Source organism: Microcebus murinus, chromosome 28 (genome assembly GCF_040939455.1).
Source record: "Microcebus murinus isolate Inina chromosome 28, M.murinus_Inina_mat1.0, whole genome shotgun sequence".
NCBI lineage: Eukaryota > Metazoa > Chordata > Mammalia > Primates > Cheirogaleidae > Microcebus > Microcebus murinus.
Genome location: NC_134131.1, coordinates 8,745,475 through 8,764,685, shown reverse-complemented (window position 1 = coordinate 8,764,685; position 19,211 = coordinate 8,745,475).

Here is a 19,211-nt window from a genome sequence, read left to right as displayed (position 1 = left end):
TCCCAACTGACAAATTCAACAGGAAAGTACCAAGGTGATGGAATGGCAGGAGGAAGGGATAGGTGGGAAAGGAATTTAAAAATGTACGAAGATATAAGAAACAATGTAACATTTTAAAGTACACTGAGATTACATTTAGAAGTCATAGTGTTTTTTCCTTCGATGGGTTATTAGTGGTAAAAAAAAAATCAGTAGTTTTCCTCTCCATAAGCAAAGTACAATTTCATGTCTCTCTTCGTAGTGATCCAGAACAGTTTCTAAATTTGAAGCATTTTACTTGTCTGACTGCCTGTCTTGTTTCTGTAATCTGTTGTTATGGAAATGACTGAGATGTCAAAACATTGTTCAGCCTGATCCCACAGGGGAAAGGGAGGTTCTAGGAGGAAAACTCTGAAAAAGGTTTAAAAGGCAAACTGAAAACAAATTTTGGACTTTGCACTTAAAAATCAAGACACATTTTTTGCTTGGCTGTGCTTTGATTTTTTTTCAAACCACTACTCCCTTGTGGACACTTAATTCTCCAGTTGGTGAAAGGCCATAAAGCCCATTTCCAGTTGTTTACCATACACTTGTGAACCTGAAAAAGTCGATGACAACGTTTCTTTTTTTCTTTTTTTTTGGATAACGTTTCTTGCTTGCACACCAGGAATATTTCAACCATTTTGATGGAATTGACCAACCTAATATAAAGGAAATGAATCAAACCAGTTGTATAGAATAATGGACAGGCTAAATGACTGCTTAAAAATACCTGTGCTTTGTCAATATCTTTCCATTCTTTTGTGAATATACACATGTATTACAAAGGTCAACTCTTTATCATGTGTCTTTCTATTGTCCTGAAATGCTTATTTCAAAACTCATATGAGTTGTTACAATTTTAATATGTGCTTTAAAATGAAAAAAAAAATGTGAGCTTCTAACACCATAATAAAAAATGTGTTCTGGCAAATAAATGCATGTATTCTCCCTCATTTTAGGGGATGATTGTAGTACCACTTTCAATTTGCCATTGTCTGGCTTTTGTAAACGTTGGCCAAGTTAATCCTTTGTTAAGTAATAAACCTAAACCCGTCAACCCTGGAAATAATCTTCAATTCAAAAAGGAAACATTAACAGAATAGAAGGGAAATACACTATCATATTAAATATTTGAGAAAGCTGGGCTTTTTGGTGGATGTTTGCATGGTGGAAGAGAGAAGAAAATTTTCCTTTCTCCGGTATCATCCTGAGCTTGAACTGTCAGAATGCCCTGGGTGGAGAGAAGAAAGATTAACAGGGAGAAAATGCATGAGGTAACATTTTCTGGGGCATGATCATCAGTTTGCCGTTTACTCTTGAGAAGGGCAAATCCTGAAATGTCCAAGGCTTTGGGAAACAGAATCTTCTCCTGGAAACAGTATCGGATGTGAAGCTGCCACAAATCTGGCAGGTAAATACCTTTCAGGGTGGTCTACAACTTGATAAACGAAGACATCTGGAGTTGAGTTTTCCAGTGGTGGGGCCCAGATCAGCATTACTTAGGAACGCACACCTGGCACCTAGCATAGTGCATGGCCCTTAGTAGTTTCACAATAAATACTTGTGGCATGAGATTGGTTGACTCTGATCTTAGGGTACATTTACTTACCTGTAAAATGGGAATGGAGCAATATATGTTGAGAAGAAACTGAGACGACATGTGAAAGTCTTTTAAAAAGTATTTTTAAAATACACAGGTGAGGTGCATACATGTAGCCCCAGCTACTTGGGAGGGTAAGACAGGAGGATCATTTGAGCCCAGGGGTTCAAGACCAGCCTGGACAATGTAGCAAGACCCATCTCTAAATATATACTTACACACACAACACACACACACACACACACACACACGTTTTAAAAAATTCAAAATATTTTTCACTGCACAAGTATTTTTTTCTTATATTTATGACTACCATACATAAAATATATCTACCTTCACTTGGAGACAGTTAAAGCAGGTATTAGTTTAAAAAAATCAATATTAAAATAAAAATGCATATTTTAACACCAGGAAATTTTTTCAACCTTTGAATTTCCTCATGCAAATCTGGTGGTTATTTTTTAAAAATGGAATCATTTCTGTATTACTATGAACATGTAGGCCTTATTACCTTAGGCAGTTCAAAATTATTTCTAAATAATTAAAGGGCTCTATTATTTTACTGCCTCATGTTACTGCTCCCTTTGCTGAAACAATGTTCTTTGGTCTTATACCCTGGAATTCTCCAGATAATGCTTAAAAATGCATCTTTGCATATGTTATGTTGAAGCAGCTGTCTCTGTAAATGTTGCATTCCGGTGTAATTCCTCCATATCTTTCTTAGCTTCAGTCAACTCTAAGTAGGTCCTCAGATCTTTCTGCTCTATAAAGGATTGATCAGAGGCTTAATATTGATGGCCTAATTTGATAAGTTGTAACTTGCGTTATGCAATGAATAGTCTATATGGTACTACAGAAAAGTTCTCATAAAATAGGAACAGATTGTATTGATCCCTGCAATTATTGATGCTATTGTGATAGTCTAGAAGTCTCCAAAAATTATTTTTATTTGTTTTTATTTTAAATTTCAGCATATCATGGGGGTACAAATGTTTAGGTTGCATATATTGCCCTTGCCCCACCCAAGTCAGAGCTTCAAGCGTGTCCATCCCCCAGACGGTGTGCACCTTACCCATTAGGTGTGTATATGCCTATCATTTTAAAATTGTGTCACCGTGTTAAATATTCTTGTTGAGAAAATGGACTTTAAGATAGTAGCCATCCCTTCTTTAAAAAGATGAAGCAGATGTGTTTTGAAACATATTATACACGTGGAGGAGAAGAAAAACAACAAGAACTAGTGTTTGTTAACATCTGCTGAGTGCCAAGCACTGTGATAGGGAATTTGCATGTATTATAATCCTCCTAGCAGGATGATTATCCCATTTTATAAAACAGGAAAATGATTCTCAGAGTTGAAAGTGACCCCATTGATACCACACAGTTATTAAATGGTCGAAAGCATGTATTTTTTTTTTAATGAGCTTTACATTTTAGACTAGTATTAGATTTACAGAGACGTTGTGACGATAGTACAGAGTTCCCATATACCTATGCCCAGGTTCGCCTATTGTTAATATCTTATCTTAGTATGGTACGTTTGTCAACTAGTGTACTAATATTGATACATTATTGTTAAGATGTAAAATCCATATTTCATTCAGATTGGCTTAGTTTTTACCTAATGCCCACTTTCTGTTGCAGGATCCCATCTGAGTTACCATATTACAAGCAGTTGTCATGTATCATTAGGCTTCTCTTGGCTCTGACAGTTTCTCAGACTTTGGTTGTTTTTGATGAGCTTGACAGTTTTGAGGAGTGCTGGTCAGGTAGTACATAGACTGCCCTTTGATTTAGATTTGTCTCCTGTTTTTCCCACAGTTAGATTGAAGTTGTTGGTTTTTAGAGGAGCATTACAGAGAGGTAAAGTGCTGTCTTCATCACAGCGTATTACAGGATGTACTTGTCATAACCTGACTTACCACTGTTGATGGTCAAGTTCACCATTGACTTGAACTTGACTACCTGGCTGCAGTAGCATTTGTCCAATTTCTCCGTTGCAGAGTTACTCTTCCGAGCTCCCCTTTCCCTATTGTACACTTTGGAAGGAAGTCACTATGCTCAGGCATACATACGGATGGGGAGTTAGCCATCCCCTCCAGGAGGGAATCACATAAAGCAATTGGGATTCTTCTGTATGGGAGTTGCCAATTCTTTTGCCTTTATCTATGTAATTACTTAATTATGTCAGTATGGACTTACAACTTTTTAGCTTATACTTTGGGTTATAATGTAACGTTGTTTATTTTCCTATTGAGATTGTCCCAGCTTTTGCCACTGGGGGCTCTGTCAGTGGGTTCCTACGTCCCTTTGACACACTCCCATTGTGTGTGTGCGTGCGTGTGCACGCATGTGCGTGTGCACGCATGCTTTAGCACTTTCTTAATTTCTGGCACTACAAAGTCCTCCAAGATTAGGTTGTGTGTCCCCTGCTCTGGCCCTGGAATCGGGCATTTCTCCAAATAGCCCTAGTCCCTTTTGTTGGTGTTGGAAACCAGAATCTGGGTAGCAGGTAGATTCATTATTGCTCCTGGGGTGTGGTTGCTTCTAGGCCCACAAGGAAATATATGAATATATATTAATATGGAGCAAGGAAATACATGAATATATATTAATACTAATTCTCTCCCTCTCCACACACACTCATATTTGTACTTGTTTCCATCCTTACCTACATTAAGTTAATGTGGGTTCAAAGTGATGTCTCAAACTCTGATCCAGCACCATGTGGGCCATTCTAGCCTTTCCACCTTGCTTCTCTGCAACCCCCTCAACAATGAAGAACCTGTCTCCCCCCATCCACCATCAAATGACTTAATTGTTCTATTGCAGTATGCATGTATAGTGGTTTCAGAATTGTCAGGAAACAGTTTTACCATCTAGAACAGGGGTCCTCAGACTTTTTAGACAGGGGGTGGCCAATTCACTGTCCCCCAGACTGTTGGAGGGCCGGACTATAGTTTTAAAAAAAAACTACGAAAAAATTCCTATGCACACTGCACATAACTTATTTTGAAGTAAAATAACAAATGGGCCAAAAACATCCGCATGTGGATGGCGAGCTGTAATTTGAGGATGCCTGATCTAGAGTGTAGTGTTTATGCACAGTTCTTTTCGCTTTTAGTCTTACAATTTCCACTTATTTGCAAAGTTACTTAAGCCAGCACCTTCTCTCCCACCCTCTTCAGTGAGGTTATTCCATACCTTTTAAATACAGTTTGATTTTTTTTTTTTTTTTAATCACGGTCTACATTTCATCCTGGCCACCTAAATATTTTTTTTCTTTAAATTTTCTTTGTGCTGTAAAGCTCTCTTGATATAGACACAGGAATTATGTCCTGTATCCACCATTATGGTATTATACAGAATATTTAAATGCCCTAAAATATCCCCCATGCTTCACCTATTTAACTCTTCTCCTTTCTATTACCCTGGCAAATACTCATCCATTTACTTTCTCTATAGTTTCACTTTTCCCAGACTGTCTTATAAATTGGACCATATAGTATGTAGTTTTCCAAACTGATTTTTTTCCACTTCACAATTGCAGGCATCCATTTTTTTTTTCCTGCATGGCTTGATGGCTCATATCATTGTATGCATATGCCATAATTTGCTTATCCATTCTCCTGTTGAAGGACACCTTAGTTGCTTCTAGTTTTTAGTGATTAAGATGCTATAAATATTGCATGCAGGTTTTTATGTATACATAAGTTTTCAAATCAGTGGGTGAATACCTAGGAGCGTAATTGTTGGATTGTATGATAAGAAAATTTCAGATTTGTAAGAAAATGTCAAACCACCTTCCAAAACAGCTGTACCATTTTACATCTTCTGTTAGCAACAATCAAGAATTCCTATTGCTCTGTATGCTTGCCAACAATTGGTAATGTCAGGTTTTTAAAAATTGTAGACATTCTAATTGGTGTGCAATGGTATTTCATTGTTGCTTTAATTTGCATTTTCTTATGATGAGTGATGTTAAGCATGTTTTTTCTTTTAAATATACTTTATTTTTAGAGCAACTGTAGGTTCACAGCAAAATTGAGCAGAATGTAGACTTCTTGTATACCCTCTGTCCCCACACAAGCACAGCCTCCCCCACCACTGGCATCTCAGCCAGAGTAGTGTATTTGTGACAGGTGACAAACCTACTCTGACACATTATTGTCACCTAAAGTTCATAGTTTATATTAGGGTTTACTCTTTTAGTGTTTACTTGCCATATATAACTCTTTTTGGTGAGGTGTCTGTTAAGGCCTTTTCACCATTAAAAAAGTGGATTCTTTGCTTTTATGTTGTTGAATTTTTAAGAGTTCCTTTTATATTTTGAATACAAGTTCTGCATTAGATATGTGGTTGTTAAATATTTTGTCACATTTGTACCTTTTTCAAGTTCTTAAAAGTGGTCTTTCATGAACCCCAAATTTTTAATTTTTTTAATAGTAAAGTCTAAGTTATCAATTGCTTCTTTCATGAATAATGACTTTAGTATTGCATTTAAATACTCATTGCCAAATCCAGGGTCATGGAGATTTTTCTCTGTGTTGTTTTCTTTGTGAAGTTTTATATTTTGCTTTGTACATTTGAGTCTATATTCATTTTGAGTTAATTTTTTTAAAAGGTGTGTGATCTGTGTCTAGGTTATTTTTTTGTTCTTTTCACATACAGACATCCAATTGTTCTAGTAGCATTGATAAAAAAAAGTGCTCTTTCTCTATCAAATTTGCCTTTGTGTCTTTATCAAAGATAAGTTGGCTATATTTATATGGGTCTATTTCTGTTTCATTTTTCTGTGTTTATCTTTTACCAACAGCATCTTGTTGTCATTATAGCTTTATAATAAATTATGAAATTAAATAATCTGACTCCTCCACTTTTATAGTTCTTCAGTATTGCGTTGTTTTGTCTATTCTAGGCTCTTTGCCTTTCCATATAAAATTTATAGCCAGTTTTTTTTTTACCAGATTTTATAAATACTTTTTGACTTTTCTACTAAGATAATCATGTCATCTGCAAATAGGAAACGTGCTATTTCTTCTCAATTTGTGTAACTTTTATTTATTTTTCTTGTCATATTTCATTAGCTAGGACTTCCAATATGATGTTGGATAAGATTGGTGAGAGAGAACACAGTTGCCTTGTTCCCTAATTACTGAAAAAGTGTTCATTCTCTCACCGTTAAGTATGATGCTAGCTGTGAGATTTTAGTATAGATCCTTTATTAGTTAAGAAAGTTTCCTTCTATATTAGTCAATGTTCTCTAGAGAAACAGAACCAATAGAATGTGTATGTGTATAGGTGTGTATATATATATGTGTGTGTGTGTGTAAATACACACACACACATACAAATATATATAATGTGTGTATGTATGGGGGGGAGAGAGATTTTAAGGAATGGGCTTGTGTATTTATAGAGGCTTATAAATCCAAAAATCTGCAGCTAAGCTTCCCTGGAGTCTGCTGTTGTAGTTCAAGTGCAAAAGTAGTCTGCTAGCATAATTTCTTCTTGCCCAGAGGAAGTCAGTCTTAGTTCTATTAAGGTATTCAACTGATTAGGTGTAACCTACTTACATTATGGAGTACAATTTACTTTCCTTAGAATCCAGCTATTTAAATGTTAATCTCATCGAAAAATACCCTCACACAGACATCCAGAATGATGTTTGAACAAATGTCTGAGCCAAGCTGATACATAAAATTAACAATCACACCTTCTATTTATATTTCTTTGAGATTTCTTTTGTTATGAATCGGTTTGAATTAAATCAAAATTCTTACACTAGACATATCAGTATGATCATATGTTCTTCACAGGGAATATGATGAATTACATTGATTTATGACTGTCGAGCCAACATTACATTACTTGCATAAACACCATGTGGTTGCTATTATCCTTTTTATATGTTGCTGGGTTTGGTTTGCTAAAATTTTGATCAGGATTTTTATGTCTATGTTCAATAAAGATATTAGTCTGTAGTTTTCTTATTTTATTTTTGTTGTTGTTATTAAGGTAACACTGGCCTCATCAAGTAAATTGGGAAGTATTATTTCTGCTTCTGGTAAGTGGCAGAGATTGTGTTGTTTAACTACAAATGTAAATATGCATGCGTCATTCTGCTACTGACATCTTCTCCAAACCTAGTTGACTCACATTATCTCTAAGACCTATTTTTCCAATGGTAGAATGAAGTAATAAGTCTAGATGCACCAAGATGTCCCTTTCAGTTTCAGAAACAAGATATCCATTTTTGCATGTAGTAACAAAACCTCAAATTAAATGACATCTTTGTTTTGGAAAATGCTTTCATGGTCATTATATTATTGTATCCCCCAACCCTGTGGCTGGGTAAAGCAGTTAGAATTATATTTTTCTGTATTCATAGATGAAGTTATTTACGCTCATAATAGTCATTTAAATTTTCAAGAGCCACCATTTCTAAGTGGTATTGTCAGGATTCAAACTCAAGGTCTTTGGGCCAGCTTGCCATATATTTTCATTTTTGCAAGAACACAGGTTTATTGCATTAATCAATAAATTCATTCTCTCTACATATTCTTCAAAAGACCACTCCTACCCATTCTTAGAAACTTGATCCATACCTAGAAGCCAAAGTGGGAGGAAAAGAGTCCCCAGCAGCTCTGTTTTATAAAAAATGAGGTTGGCTCAGCATACTTACTTTATTATTTTATTTTATTTTATTTTATTTATTTATTTTTACTGTGACTGCTAAAGCTCAGGTTTCTATAGATATAAATCAGATTATTGCATTAGTCCTTTTTTTTTTTTTTTTTTTTACAAAATGCAACCTGGCCTAATCAGCAAAAGTATAATTGTTCTTTAGCCCAAATTGCAAAATTAGTAGGAGATGGATATAATTAAATAGCAGGGGAGAGAAGGGAGAGCTCCCAGGCCCTGCCACAAGGAAAATGAGAGTCAGTTCATAGTTCCCTGAATTTGCCATCACAGTGATATCTTTATCTCCTGTTAGCTACAAAGACTTTGCTAATCATTGCACTCCACAGTGATAACGGACTTAAAATAATTGGATCACATCCTGAGGCTGTCTGTCAAAAGAGTCTGTTAATATAATTTTAAAACAGAAGTCAAGTTTAGAGAGTCTCTAACTCCTCACAGAAATGGTGTTTGACTTTTTCATTATAAAAATTCCCCATCCTGATCAAAGTAAACAAAATTGTCCTCAGTCTGGGATTTGTCTATCCTTGAGAGAAAATAGTCACTTTGCCCCCCCAGGTTTTTAGGATGTCTGTACTTGTAGTGATGTTGCAAGGGCCATGATTATTCGTTTGAGTATAGACAACTGTACTAAAAATGAATAAATAAATAAAGGAGAAAGACATTAGAAACTCCATGTTGATGGAGGATTCTGGTTGGCTTGCATGGATGGAGAATGACTAGGAAGTACCAATTCTTGGCAGATTATCAGATATTTGGGGTGAAGCATGGAATCTCTTTCAGAATTTGGGATCAGAAGATATGCAATGGGAAAGAAGAGTGTTGTACGTAAAACAACTTGAGAACACAAGGGCGTTGACCTGTAGACTCAGAAAACGTTGGTTAGACAACATAAGAGAAAAAGCAGTTCTTGTGAAAGAGAATCCATACTGAGGCCACGAACCAGGGGTTAATCAATGATCTTCCGTTTATTTATATGTGGGAGACGACCATGCAGGACTTGAATCATAATAAATACTACCATATAAACCATCACCCATTATTGAGTGCTGTGTGCTAAGTATTTATTAATACATTAATTCTCACATGAACCCTATGAAACAGCTGCAGATATTATTCTCATTACGCAGAGAAGAAACTGTGAGGAGTTCAGAAAAGTTGAGTGACTGGCCAAATAATGTACAGATAGTAACTGGCAGAGCCAAGATTCCAGAGAAGGCTGCCATATTCAAAAGCTCATGCTATTCCTCTAAGCCAGGGGTCCTCAAACTACCACCTGCAGGCCACATGTGGCCCACCGAGGATATGCATCCGGCCCACCGGGTGTTTTTGCCCCCGCTGCCTGTCCTGCTTAGCAGCCGACCCTTCCCGGGCCCACAGTGCACATGTGTGGAATGTGCGCCGCATTCTCCAATGCCCCTCAAAGGGTCTGAGGGACAGTGAACTAGCCCCCTATTTAAAAAGTTTGAGGGTCCCTGGTCCAAGCATTATGTTGCTTCACTATCTGATCAAATGTGTAATATCTGAACAATGATACATAGCTTACTGTAACCAGAGCATGATTAATGTTACATACCAAGTATGAGACAGCATGACGATGTGGGAAAAACAACAAAAAACAAAAAGATATAAACACAGATTGAATCTTGTCAGATTCAGCTTTGGAATCTGACAAACCAATCTCATCTCCTAAAAGAGAAAACCAAACGGAATAGATAACCCAAAGGATCATGTTTGCAAGGTAGTATAATAAGAACTCTTATATTGTTAAAGTTTGCCACCGTTGGGGTGTATGTATTAGTTTTCTATTGCTGATATAACAAATGACCACCAACGTAGAGGCTTAAAACAGCACAATTTTATCAGCTACAATTTTGTAGTTTGAAATCTGATACAGGTCTTACTGGGCTGAGATCGAGATATCACAGGACTGGTTCCTTCCCGGAATCTCTAGGGGAGAATTCGTTTCCTTGCCATTTCTACTTCCTAGAGGTGCATCCTATTCCTCCTCCCTCCATCTGCAAAGACAGCAGTGCTGCATGTCTCTGACCATTTTTCCATAGTTACATCTCCCTCTGATCACAGCCAGGAAAGATTGTGTGATTTTAAAGACCCTTGTGGTTAGACTTGGGTCCAAATGGATAATCCATGGATAATCTCCCAGAGTTCTTTAATTCAGCACATCTGCTAAGTCCTTTTCATAATGTGGCATAATATATTCACAGGTTCCAGCATTGGGACTTGGAAATCTTTGGGGGAACAATTATTCTGCTCACTACGGTGTTCAAAGCTAGGAACCTGGTAAATACAGACTGAGATCAAATATGAGACAAGATGAGAAATGTAGGAAACACGGCAAAGTCCAACCTCAGAGTGAGATAATTTTCTAAATATTAAAGGGATGTGTTTTCAATCTCTTCTGTCTTTCTCATCTTACAACTGTGAAAATATTTTCTATACCTAGAGCTTGATCAAGTTGTCTTTTTCTATTCTCTGTGAGGTGCCAGCAATGTGAGGAGCTGGGACAGAGGGAAACAAAGACACCATGGGTCTCACCTTTCCAAATCCTGAGCAATTCTCTCTTTAGGCTGTGAAGCTGGCTTCTCTTGGAGGGATAAAAGTCTGTGTCAACTGATCTTTCTTGGGAATAAATGGCCTTTCAGAGTTTGGAGGGAGAAAGATTCTATGGATAATTTTACCTGGTTCACATCAATAGTAGGCGTCATATTTTTTCTTCAAAGAACATCTTTTCCAGTATTCATTTCTGCATACCCTTACCAAAAAATATATACATTATGAGAAGCAGTATCAATTTAGCCTTGGACAAAAGGAGAAAGAGGGTTTTCACTGTAAATTCCTAATAGGATCCACTTGAATCCCACTTCTTTTAAGCTAAGATTAAACAACAATCACAACAAAAAACACCCAAAGAGTTCACAGACGAAACACTGACATCCAGTTCAGAATGTCCTCCGAGGGATCTAAAACACCAGACACCCTCAAAAACACGCAAACGTGTTCTCTCCAACCCAGCCTCCATTCAAACAGTGAATTGCTAACCTTTTCATTTAGGGGTTTTGTGTGTGAAATGCGAACAAACCCATCCACTTTATCATCCCAGAATAAACCTGTCATGCCGTCAAAGGAGCAGGGAATAGCCAATTGCTAATATCAAACGCTGTAAAAAGCGTCCAACGTAGAGTTCTTAGGGAGTGACCTATTTTTGCAGCAGAGCACAAGTAGGCAGCACGAATTAGGCTAGAACAGTATCAGTGAAATGTTGAACTCAAAAATCTTACTTGGACAAAGAAGAAAAAACTTCATATAAGCATGCTAATTGAAATATTCTGAAATACATGCCACAGGTTAGGACCTAGAAATGTTTTTCCCTCTCTGAATGTAATATTCTTCCAATTTGAGCAGATTAACTCATTGCTGAGAGCCTAGAAAAGAGATCAAGGGTGAAAGAATTCACCTTAATATAAGAGAAAAATTGTGTTCTATCAAGACAGACTATTCTGAAAATCCCAGCCAGTTACTTGGCAGAAATCTGTCATTATGGGGTTAGATATCAGAATGCAAGATAATAAAATGAACAATTAGTACTAATATGTTTTCATCAGGAAGCTATAGTTTTCACCAGGTTAACAAACACCAAAATCTCAGTTGCTTAGCATGATAGAAATGTGATTCAAAATCTGCTGTGGGTCTGGGTGACTCTCCAAGGCAGCTCTCTTCCATGTGATACTCAATATTCCAGACTTCTGATATCTTCATTTAGCACAAGACTATCACATTTTACTGTGGCAGAAGAAGAGGACCCTGTAGATGCACATATTAGGATCTACATACCACCATTCCCAGCCGACTTTTGAAAACCAGGCACTGCAAAACTTCTGGGAAATATACTTTTAATGTACTAGAATGGAAAATATTGATGAGAGCTAATATTGTTTACCACATATGCATAGGTTAAAAAATAGCCCTGGAGGTTCTGAAGTTTCTTTTGTGTGTGAATGTTGATCTGTGAAAAAAACATTATATTAAGTTGTAGTAGACATCTATGGTATATGGTTCTAAGAGTGGACACATGATTAACCAACTTCTAGTAGTGTAGATGTCATTTCTTCATGCACAACTTAAATCGTTCTAATTCTGGAGAGATAGAAAAAAAGTAGAAAAAAAAGTTATTACAACTTTGATCACCAGTATATTGTTGAAGAAATTATGGGCCACTTAGTTGTATATAATATGTTGATTGAGATCACTTTTAAAAAAGGATATTAGATATATTGGATATCCAAAGGTCAAAAATCTTCCTTTAATATAAGCCATTTCTATTTCTTTTTATTAATCTTGGTTTAGTATCTTTTTAAAAAAAAACATTTGTATACATTTTAAAGTATATTTTTTAAAATTTAAAAATATTTAAAAAATTGTAATAGGTTTAGGGGGTTGAATTCTGTTACATGTATATATTATATAGTGGTGAAGTCTAGGCTTTTGGTGTGCCCATCACCTGAGTAGTTTATATAAATTTATAGGGTACAAGTGCTATTTTGTTATATGCATAGATTGCATAGTGGTGAAGTTTGGGCTTGTAGGGTATCCATCATATGAATGACATACATTGTACCTATTAAGTAAGGGAAGATACATAGCCTGATTTCAATTATTCAAAATTTTCTGGGACTTGTTTTGTGGCTTAACATATCTATCTTGGAAAATGTACCATGTGCTGATGAGAAGAATGTGTATTCTGCAGTTTTAGGGTAGAATGTTCTGGAAATGTCTGTTAAGTCCATTTGTTCTAGACTTCCATTTAGGTCTAGCATTTCTTTGTTGATTTTCTGTCTTAATTGTCTATTTCTGTCAGTGGGGTGTTAAAGTCTCTGGCTAAAATGATGCTGCTGTTTATTTACTTTAAGTCTAGGTCTAATAGTTTTTATTTTATGAATTTGGGAACTCCTGTGTTAGGTGAGTATATATTTAGGATTATAATATCTTATTGAGTCAATCGCTTCATATATTATTATATTATATTATATACATAATATATATTATACAGAATATATAATGACCCTCTTTGTATTTTTTAGTGTTGTTTTAAAGTCTATTTTTTATCTGATATAAGAATAGCTACTCCTGCTTACTTTTGCTTTTCCATTTATATAGAACATTATTTTCAATTATTTGCTTTGAGTCTATAAAAATCTTTACAAATTAACTGGGTTTCTTGGAGACAGCATATATTTTGGTTGTGTATTATCTATTCTGTCAACCTATCTTTTAAGTGGGGCACTTAGACCATTTATGTTCAGTGTGAAAATTGATATGTGAGGTATTGTTCCAGTCATCATGATTGTTGATTGTTACCTATTTGCTTTGTATTCTCCTTTGCATTACTGTTTTTTAGGAGCTGTGAGTTTTCACTTTCAGTTGTTTTTATACTTGTGCATATCAATTACTCTGTTTGATATATAGAGAACTTTTAAGGATTTGTTGTAAGGCAGCACTGGTGGTGACAAATTCCCTTAGTGTTTGCTTGTCTGGGAAAAGACTTTATTTTCATTTATGAAACATAATTTTTCAGGTTACAAAATTCTTGGCTGACAATTATTCTATTTAAGAAGACTAAAAATAGGACCCCATGCCCTTCTGGCGTTTAAAGTTTCCTCTGAGAAGTCTGCTGTTAGTCTGATGAATTTTCCTTTGTAAGTTACTTGATGGTTTCCTCTCAGAGCTGGTAGGATTTTCTCCTTTACTTTGACTTTGTCCAGTCTGATGATTATGTACCTAAGATATGTCCTGTTTGTAATTAATCCTCCAGGACTTTGATTTCCTTCCTGTCTCTGGAAGTCTCTAACAAGACAAGGAAAGTTCCATCTATTATTCCCTCATGTAGGTTTTCCACAATTTTTGCTTTTTCCTCTTTCTCCTCAGGAATATCTATAATCATCATGTTTGTTTTTCTTACATAGTCCCATAATTCTCAAAGATATTATTTGTTCTTCTTGATTATTTTTTATTCATTGTTATTTTTTCTTATGCTGGGTCTAGTCTGTTTTTAAAACTTTCCACTATATTTTGAAATTCTCTAAATGACTCTTTCCATTCCAGAAGTTTTGTTATGTTTTTTCTTAAAATATATATCACTTTAGTGAATTTTTCATTTATGCCCTGAATTTTTACTTTGGCTTCTTTGTTGTTGCTTTTTGACTTTCTCATCCACTTCATTGAGCTTATTTGTAATCTACCTTTTTGAATTCCATACTGACATTTAAAATATTCCTTTTGATTGGAGTCCATTGGTGGAGAGCTAGTATGATCTGTTGTGTCAAAATAGCCTGTTTTTTTTTTTTTTTTTTTTTTCATGTTACCAGAGTTCTCCTGCTGGTTCCTTTTCATCTGGAATATCTTTCCTCAGTGCAAAACAGATAGCTTTGCAGTACACCTGTTCTCTGCTGGGAACACTTGCTTAGTGAAGAAAAGGAGAGATTCCTGAATGACATGCTTAAGTCCTGCCCAGGAAGATTGATCGGGCAGGAGAGAAGTGTATGCACTGTGAGCCTGTAACACTGCTGCTCTTCTGCATCTCCCCCATTCCTCTGTGGTTATTCAAGTCTGAAGATTCTGAAGGATATTCATGTGGAGGGGTGGGCTAGTGGAAACTCAGGTAGGGGCAGGGGGGGGTCCTACTCTGTGGAGAAAGGTGGTTATGGGGGTTTGTTCTGCTTGGGTTCCCCAGTGGCAGTGGTGGCTGGGCAGGGGTACCTAGGCAGTAGCAGTGGGTTTCAGGGGTATGGCCATTTGCCCTGCCCAGTTACAGTGTCAGCATATTCAGTGTGCATGGAAGTGGGAGTTTTTAGTGTGTTTAATTTAAATTCTGTTTTATCTGATAGAAGTATAGCCACTCAGGCTCACTTTTGGTTTCTGTTTGTATGAAATATCTTTTTTCATCCCATTACTTTCAGTCTGCATGTGTCTTTACAGTTAAAGTGAGTTCCTTGTAAGAAGCATGTATTTGGATCATGTTTTTTATCCACTCCAGCAATCTATATATATTTTTTTTTAATAATTTTTTTTTATTTTGGCATATTATGGGGGTACAGATTTTAAGGTTTCAATAAATGCCCATTTCCCCCCCTCCCCCCAAAAGTCTGAGTCTCCATCATGACCATCCCCCATGGCAATCTATATTTTTTAAGTGGAGAATTTAATCCATTTATGTTTAAGGTTAATATTGATATCTGAGATTTTGTGCCTGCCATATTGTCAAATGTTTTATGGTTGTTTTTAATAAGTTCTTTGTTTCATTCTTTTTCTTTGTCTGTTTGTCTTTGTGATTTGGTAGGATTCTATAGTGTTACAATTTGATTCCCTTCTCTTTCTGCTTTATGTGATTGCTTTATCTATGAGTTTTATGCTTTTGTGTGTTTTTATAATGGTGAAAATCATCTTTTCATTTTCTCATTTATGACTCTTTTAAGCATTTCCTGTAGGGTGGTTCTAGTGGTGATGAATTCCTTCAGCATTTGCTTGTGTGAGAAGTAATGTATTTCTCCTTCATATATGAAGCTTAATGTTGTTGGATATAGAATTCCTAGAAGGTAGGGTTTTTTGTTATTTTATTTTTTTCCTTTTAGAACTTTGAATATGCTATTTCATTTTCTTTGGGCCCATAAGGTTTCTGCTGTGATGGATGCAGTTAATCTGATGAGGTTTCCTTTATAGATGACGAGATATTTTTCTCTTGCTCATTTTAAATTTATTTCACTTTAACTTTAGACACTGTGATTGAAATATGCCTTGGCAAATGCATTTTTGCAATGTATTTTTCTAGGGATCACTAGGACTCCTGTTTGGATATCTAATTATCTTGCTAGACTTGGGAATATTTTATTATTTAAGTAGCTTTTCTAATCTTTTTGAACTTTCCCCTCTCTCAGGAATACTAATAATTCATAAGCCCTGTTACTTTACATAGTCCCAGACATCTTGAAGGCTTTGTTTAGTTTTTTTGTTGTTTATTTTTGTCTGACTAGATTATTTCAAAAGACCTGTCTTCAAGTTCTGAGATTCATTCTTCTGCTTTGTCTAGTCTATTTTTGAAGCTTTTACATTTCTTCTATTCCTTCAATTTTTAAGTTCCATAATTTCTGTTTTGTTTCTTTGTTTTTTAATATGTATCTCCTTGGTGAATTTCTCATTAATGTTTTGTATTGACTTTCTGATTTCTTTGGTTTTCAGATTTCTCTCGTATCTCACTTGAGCCTCTTTTAAATCAATATGTTCAATTCTTTATCTGGCATTCTGAAGATTTCTCTCTTTTTTTTTTTGTTAACATCTATTGCTGGAGAATTCTTGTGTTCCTTTGAGGGTGTCAAAGTACTTTGCTTTTTCATCCCTTTACATTGATTTCTGCACATCTAGAGCAACAGTCACTTATTTTTTAATTAAATTTCTCTGTGGGGATGATGTTTTTCTTGATAATGTGACTAGATACTGGTTGGGTATGGCCATTTGGCTTTGTTACTGGGTACATGCAGTGGTGAAGACACTGTATGATCTCCTTGGTTATTATTGGCCTTTGTGGTATCTGCGGATTCCTTGGTGTATTAGGGTGTTTATTGGTAGACGCGATAGTGAAGTTGTGTTGTAGACTATAATGTTTGATGTGCCCTTCTTTAGGTTTCAGTGGTAGTGTGATGATATTCTAAGTCTGTCAATCTTTGTCACCTGGGGCAGCATATGCTGGCACCTACGTTGGCTGTTCCAGGTAGGTTGATTCTTGTGCCACTGAGTGGCTTTCTAGTAGTAGCATTGTACTGGGTGGGTAAGTGACCTGTCAACTTCCTGCATAACCAAGGTGGTATTGATGGTGGGAATGGGGCGGGTATTGTGAGAAGCTCTTCTAGTTCTTGAGCACTGTGCTCTTGTGTTAGCAGTTGTTGCAATAGGCGGTGAGTGGCCAACCTCTATGCCAGCAGGTGGCACTTGCAAGTAAGAGCGAGCTACAGTGATCGTGGTAGAATTTATGCCTGACCCCTGTTCCATGGGAGAAGTGCTGGTGTGGTACTTTATCACTACTTACTAGTCAGTCCCTAAGTTAGCTTCAAAAATCAGGATGGTCAAGGTGCATTTCTGTGGCCTGGATTATATGATTCCTTAGTGGGAAAATGGATCACAGAGAGGTGCTCTCTCACCCTCTCCTGTAATGGGGATTCACTCCCAGTTCCTGACCAGTCCCAGCCATGCAGCCTAGTCACTATGCTAGGTAAATGGAGTTTAATGATGTTGGGTTAGGTATGGTCCCTCGTGTAAAGGAGCTTAAATAGGGATCTTGTTTCCACAAGGATGCTGTCCACTTTGTACCCCCAAAGCCCTATAGTAATTTCACAGATGGCCCTTGGAATTTTCCGTAACATTTTTTTTTTTCTTCAAGGCTGAATTTACTGGTAATAACAAAAGGACAAGGATGATGCTGTGTGACTATTTTTGCCCTGGCATTTCAACATGTAGTGTTTGCAAAAGCCTCTGGTTTCTGGACCTGTATTTTTGCAAAACAATCCACGGCACTTACATTCCCTGAACATTTTGAAATAAAATGCTTTTCTTTGCAAAGATAGAAATAGCTTTAACTGCAGATCACCTCTAGGCATTTTTCTTTCTGTTTTTTTATTTCCTCTGAATACTTTTAAGCAACTTTGGGTTTTAACTCATACAACATAGAAGAACTTAGTCAGTTGAAATAAATAGTGATTAACAACATAACGGTCAATAAACATAGCCATCCCTAGGTAAAGAACACGTTCAGCTCACTTTCCCTCCATTTTCCTCATTTGGAAAGATTGACATACTGTGAAAGTATGGTCAATATTTGTTAGCACTTCTGAAAGCTAACCAAATGAATTAGACAAAGAATTCTTTGGCAGAATTTCAAAGTCTGTGATCTACTAAATAACATAGAGGTTACTGTGGCAAGACCTTGTTTAAGAATCACATCATTTTCTTCCCTGGAAACTGACTTTCTGTAGCTATTCTTTTTTTTTTTTTCTGTTTTAAGAACTGAAGAACTTATTAAAACTGAAACCAGTGTTGTCACAGATGTTGGGTTAGTCACACAAAGGTCAGGAAAGCTGTACAGTGGAATACAACAATGTTGGAACTTGACATGAAATGTAAAATGAAAGAACCTTGTTAAACAGTGTTTAGCAGAAATAAGAAAATATATTTACAAACATGAAACAAATATGAGTGGGTTTTTATTTTTTGACATTGATAGTATTTTTCTATCATAACTTGAAAAGTTAACTGGATTGTATGAACTTGCAGAGTACAGATAGCTGTTTGGATTTTGATTCTTTGATAAGAGGTTCTGCTATTTATTATTTGTTAATAATCCACATATTATGGTATTTAGTATTGTCATAATATGGAGGCCACAATAAAGTACTCCTATGAATTTGAAGCTAAGGCTTTATGAGTATTGGATTTTTTATATTTTATTTGTTTGAGACAGAGTCTCACTCTGCTGTTTGGGCTAGAGTGCCATGGCATCAGCCTAGCTCACAGCAACCTCAAATTCTTGGGCTCAAGCAATCCTCCTGCCTCAGCCTCCCGAGTAGCTGGGACTTACAGTCATGTGCCACCATGCCTGGCTAATTTTTATATATATTTTTGTAGTTGTATAGCTAATTTCTTTCTTTCTTTCTTTTTTTTTTTTTTTAGTGGAGACGGGGTCTTGCTCTTGCTCGGGCTGGTCTTGAACTCCTGAGCTCAAATGATCCAACCGCCTCAACCTCCCAGAGTGCTAGGCGTACAGGCGTGAGCCACCATGCCTGGCCTATGATTATTGTTTTGAATGTCAGATTATAAGATCAACACA